The 6,000-nt window shown below is 46.8% G+C and overlaps 1 protein-coding gene across 1 annotated transcript in view; it reads left to right on the top strand.

Annotated features, from left to right (window-relative positions):
• Positions 1-6,000, top strand: part of LOC109377304 (trafficking kinesin-binding protein 1) — a 60,536-nt gene that overhangs the window by 809 nt on the left and 53,727 nt on the right. The window lies entirely within an intron of this gene.

Below are 6,000 nucleotides of genomic sequence, written 5' to 3'. Positions count from 1 at the left end.
CTGTTCACTGTCCTCTGTGCTGTCAGCAGGGCTAGGGGACACTGTATTTAGGAGGTGGCTCTCTGGACTGTCAGCCGCAGGCCTGGAAGAATCCGCTCTTTTTGGAGCCCAGACCTGCGGCCCCCTCGGAGGCTGGAGAAAAACGCAGAAGCAGCTTCCCACCTAGCCGGCCATTCAAATGAATTTTGCTTGTGAGAGGCCACAGAGGTGGGTGGGGAGGTGTTGGGAAGGGCAGGGGGGAGACCGCCTCCTCCGTCACAGTCTCAGTGCGTGCAGCGAGGGTGTGGCACATTCCAGAGGAGACTGGGTGGAGTTTGTGCAGCTGGACAGGCCTCAGGTTTCAGGCACAGGGGCCCATTCTGAGAGAGACCACAGGGGAGTGGCCTCAGGCGCCTGTGGTGTTGGTCATCAAAACTGTGTGTGTCACAGCTAATCTGTCTTCTTTGATTTCTTCTTTAAAATGACCCTCAAATCACATGCTTTTACACATACAGCACACAGAAAGAATACGATCAATATGTATACTTTAAGGGTCTGTTCCCCAGCGATGATATGTACCCAGCTCCATGTGAGCCATTAATAATAGGGAAGATAACTGCTTTATAATTGAATGGGGAGTTTCAGATGGCTTGAGCCATGACTACCGTTGATTAACCTGAAGGATGTAATACTCTGGGAGCTGGCCTCGTTAGTAAGCTGAAGAGCTATATAATTATCTCTTATCTGCTGATTTCCGCCTTGACCGTGGACTACAGGAGAGGGACCAAGGGGCTGTGTGTGTGTGTGTGTGTGTGTGTGTGTGTGTGTGTGTAAATGTGCTAAGAAACTTCTCCAGATGAGCCCCCTACCCCCCACCCCCAGCATTAGATGAAGACAGTGTCAGGTTGAGCCTGTGTGTGTGTCTTTAAATATCTTGAGTAATGACAACAGTGGGCAGCTCCCGGGGTCTTGAGGGGGAAAAGATGGCTGAATTCTTTTTTTTCTTTTGTTTATTGGGGAACAGTGTGTTTTCCAGGACCCATCAGCTCCAAGTTAAGCAGTTGTTTCAATCTAGTTGTGGAGGGCGCAGCTCAGTGGCCCATGTGGGATCGAACCGGCAAGCTTGGTGTTATGAGCACTGTACTCGAACCACCTGAGCTAACCAGCCGACCCTTGAATATATTATTGTTAAAGCAAGTTCCCATCCTGTTACCCAACTCCAAGAGGCAACAAGAGGGGTGCTTCTTTTCGGAAACCATCACTGGCCTCTTGTGGTATCCTTGGTGATTTGTGACTTGCTGAACCCTCCATAACTTTTTCAAGTATGGGCCTCCAAGGACCACTGGATTAGGGAGCACTGGTTGCAGCACAGCCTCTGTCCCTTGGCCTGTGATCAGTTGGGTGTGGCCATGGGTCCCACAGATCCATTCTAGCAGCAGGGGAGGAAGGCGTCTTCGTGTCTTGACCCAATTGCCACACCGTCCAGCTCTGTTTACACACTTGTCTGTGGAAATAAAGCCAGTCAGTTGTAGTGATCAATCTGAAGGGTGAGAGGAGGCCTGCTCTTATCTGTAGGTCTGTCGGAAGGATTTTCTTACCCGGCAGTTTCTCAGTTGAGTCTTCTGGCCCCGAGGCAGCCAGATCTCTCTGCTTCCAATAGAAAAGGAGAAGAATGGAAGAAGAGGTGGCCCATCTGTTCACGGGTAAATAAATGTTGGTTGGATTAATAGTTATTGTCTGAATATGTGTTGAGCAAAATACTTGGCCTTTCCCCTCGATCCCAATCTGGATGAAGGGGAGAAGGCCACTGGGACAGAACTTACTGGGACAACTGGCATTTTCATAATCCCATGTTAGAGATAGTTAGCAAAGCAGGGATGGAAAGGGGAGAGAAGCCCAGAAATAATCTAGTTTGGGAAACCCGTGAAAGGGGGGGATTTCAAGTATGTGCTAATTTTGGAGTTACTTGTGTATATATTTGTAACTAGTTGGGTTATTTTCTGGCGGGTTAGTCTGGAAATGCAGTTTGCCTCTGTTTTTATGCATCTTTAAAATGGCAAATCAGTCTTCATCTCCCGGCCCTAACCTTCCAGTGAGAAGGCCAGGTAGGAGTAAAAAACACACAGCATTGCTTTGTCTCTCTTATCATTTGGCATTTGAGTCTTAAGTGAGGGAAACTTCTAGGGAACTTCCTATACTAATAACAAACGGTGAGTCAAATGTTTTGAAAAAGATGCAGAATCATCATATATGTCAGAGTTACTGACTCTCTTAAATCGCAGGGTTGGCACTGAAAAAAAGGAATGGGTAAGGGTGTGAATGTAGATTGCAGGACAATGAGGGGCCCGTCTTATAAAGTTAGAATTAAAAAATAGCTGCTGTTCCCTTATATCTTTGAGGTTTAGGGGAGCTTTATTCAGTGTTGGATAACTAGCCCTTCCCCCTTACCAGTTTTAATTGCGGAATCTTACACTCCATCGCCCCCACCCCACCTGCCCAACACTCAGGAAGACCCCAGAGGGTATAGCAAGGGGTATGAAGGGTGAGGGGGCTTAGATTAATAAAAAATTGGCAGACTTGACCGCCCAGTACCTTAAAGTAATTTTTAGAGATTCAAAGTAGCCAGCAATCAAACAGTGTGACAAAGGCCTTTGCAGAATTTGCAATTTAAGGTTTAAACTCTGGTGTCAAACAGGCTCATGGTTACCTGCGTTGCATGTGTCCCATCTCTAACTGTAGAACCTCTGAAACCTGGCAGATCAGGAAAACTTCTGGCTTAGTAGCAAAGCAGGCTCTCAGACCCACTCCGGACCAGGAGAGGCTCTGAACATCTGAATTTTTAGCATATGCTTTTGTTGAGGTTTTATAACAGGTGTGTTTGGGAAACTCTGGGCCAGTGTCAGTGGAGACCAGCCCTAAACACAAGGGGCTGGAAAGTCCTTTCTTTAGGTCTGTTGCAGAATCTTACGTTGTTTCTTAGTTACACTGGGCACTTAAACAAAACAAAACAAAACACAAAACCTGTGCTTTAAGAGTGTGAGGCCTTTATAATGTTCAGAAAGGCTTGGGTTCAATTGTATGTCCATAAATGAAAGAAACAGAGCACGCTCTTGGGGTTACTCTAGGAGGTAGGATAGCAGCACACTGGCCTATGACCTAAGTTTGCGTTTGAGGTCTGTTTTGCATGCTGTGTGGTGTGGGCCTCTCCTGGGACCTCTGTGAGCCTCTGTCAACCTAGATTCCCCATCTGGAAAATGGAGATAATAAGCACACTGAGCAGAGCCCTTGTGAAGAGGGTAGAGAGTGTCAAAGTAAGGTCTCCCTGTACACAGTGAAGGCCTGGGCCAGTGCTTCGTTTTATTTTCTCAGAAATAGTGCTAGCTATTAAGTTCTTTTTAAAAATCACTTTGAAAAGGTACATGGCAGAGTGAACCAAGGCCTAGTATTGTGACCACCTGTTTCTTGCCGCAGTTTCTTTCGTAATCGTCCACCCGCGTTTCTGCCCTTATACAGTATTACAGATTCAAACGTCGGGGCAGGGAGTGGTCTACCCGTTTGTAGGGATTTTATAAATGAGGAGACTCGGGTTAGATTGTCGAAGTTGTTCCTATGACTTCTTCCTCCCTGGTGAAAATCCGTGACCATACACAAGGGCAGTCACGCGTGCTGTGACTCCCCTGATATCAGTGACCTCTAAAATGCCACCCAAGGTGGGGCTGGCTGGCGTGTGAGGGAAGTTCTGTCAGAGGTGTCAAACCTTGTAAACAGGCCTCCCTTTTTTCACCTTGTGTGTATTGTGGGATATACCACTGGCGGGAGGGGTTAACTTTTCCCTTTCCAGACAGCAGTCTTCTGGTGGCTGTTAAGGTGTTTTTTTGTTTGTTTGTTTGTTTAAAGGGAATTACATGTAAATATATAATGTAACTGTACGTTTTTATCACTAGCTTTGTTTGGTAAAGCAGAGAGAATGTTTTCCCTCAGATGTCGAAGTGGCTGTCTAGAAAGCTGGTAGGAAGGGTAAAGTAGAGCCTGAGTTTTTAAAACTTCATGTTTCTCTTATGTATTTATTTTCAAAAATAGCATAAGCGAGGTCCTTGGAGGAAATGACCCTCAATAGCCAGCCGCTCCGCTCTGTATGAGCAGAGACGTGACGTGTGTATGTGTGTGTGTGGGGGGGCGGGCAGCGCGTAGCGTGTTGACAGAGGAGCGCCTGCAGATGGCACCGGGTAGAGAGGATGGGGAGACTCGAGGCAGAGGGCGTGGTGGGGTCGGGTGGGTCCAGAGGCCGCAGGAGAGACACAGGCCCAGGAGGCCAAGGTGTACAGAGCTCACACCTGGAAAAGAAGGCCGTCCTTTAGAGCGCTCCTGTCCAGCGGACCTTTTTGTGTTGATGGAAATGTTTGGTTCTGTGCTGTCCAGCGTGGCAGCCACTAGCCACATGTGGCTATGCAGCGCTTGCAATGTGGCTGGTGTGGCTGAACTTTGGATTTTATTTCAATTTAAATTCTTTGGACAGGGCAAGGTAAAACTTTGGGAAGATGACTTCAGGGTGGTATGTCGGGTAGATCTGGAGAGGGACACTCATAGAAAGATATCCCTCTGCCCTGCAGGAGGCAAGTGACACCTTCCTCCTGTGGCCCTTCCTGTCCGGTGTTCCTAGAGACGGATCATGAACTCACTCCTTGCCTCCCTGCTTTGGGCCGCAGGGGCTGGTCCTCGCCTCTGGGAGCACTCACACCTGCTTCTTGGCATTCGGGAGCCAGCAGCTTCTCTAGGCTGGACCGGGCCACCCTCAGCTCCGCGTTCCATGTCCATGTCCCGATCGCTCCTTGGCTCAGGGACTCCTGCCTGGGCTTTCTCACTGGTCTTTGGGGGTCGTGTTTTGCTTTGGCTTTTGGACCAAGTGCCCTATCACAGAAGATGCTCCTTGGCTCGTATCTGCCTTTAACCTTGAAGTGAATGGAAATGTGGGTGAGGTTCGAGAATTCCCTCACATCCCCATGGAGGGAGGGAAGTATCCTGAAGAAGGCTGAAACCCAGAGAAATGGGGTGACGTGAAGAGGTTAGGGTGGTCTTGTGTTCAAAATGCCACGTCCTAAATGTGTTTTTTTTTTAATTTTATAGATTTAGAAAATGTTATTATATAATATATACAAACTTGGACACCATTGGTTGAGGGTAGCCTAGAGTTGAGATAAAACGATGAACACAACCAACTTGGTTTATGAGTAAAATCACTTGAAAGTATTTTCAAGTATATGAAACCAGCTTGTGTTTTCATGTATATGCATGAAGGCCCAGCCCAGCATCCTACACACCTTAGTCAATCAGCTCTGTGCTGAATGAATAATGCACAAGGTGGAAATTCTCCCTCCCTTCCTCACTTCCCAGGGTTTTAGACTCATGTTCATTTGACTTGAATTAACAAGCTCAATGTGATAACATTTACTCAGATTAAAGAAAGATTTTTTTTTCCTGAGTGTGTATCTTTGTGAACATTGTATTTAAAAACTTATGAAGATTTTAATGTGATTATGAACTCCCTGCCACTAACCCTCCTTTATATAATACAAAAAACCACATATTTAATGTCCTTAAATATAGCAATTGTTTTCAGGCCCCCCAAAATTAAGCAGACATGCATACTTCTCTAGGTTTTAATTTTTTAATAAAATCCTTATTACATCCTGGCTTTCTGTTTAGAGGCACTCGTCTGTGGTCTTTGATTATTTTTATGGAGATAGCAATTCAACCTAGCAGACGTTTTTAGCTGCCTAAGCAGGTGGCTTGGTTGAAAGGATTCAAAGGTGAATGAGACCTTAGTCTCTGAACCTGTGCACAGAATTCTTTATGACGAAGGGAGGTGAATTGACAGAGCAGTGGAATAGGTCTCCTGGTGTGGCTTTTAGGAGCAGGGAGACCTGCCCCTGTGTAGTTGGGAGGTGGCTGAAGCCCTGAAATTACAGAATGCGCTGTGGTTCTCTGAGACGCCAGCACTCTGGGCCACCTTTAGCGGGTTTG

This window comes from Hipposideros armiger, unplaced genomic scaffold (genome assembly GCF_001890085.2).
Source record: "Hipposideros armiger isolate ML-2016 unplaced genomic scaffold, ASM189008v1 scaffold_18, whole genome shotgun sequence".
Lineage (NCBI taxonomy): Eukaryota > Metazoa > Chordata > Mammalia > Chiroptera > Hipposideridae > Hipposideros > Hipposideros armiger.
Note: the sequence above shows the minus strand (reverse complement) of the source record. Positions and strands in the feature narration are given on the sequence as shown.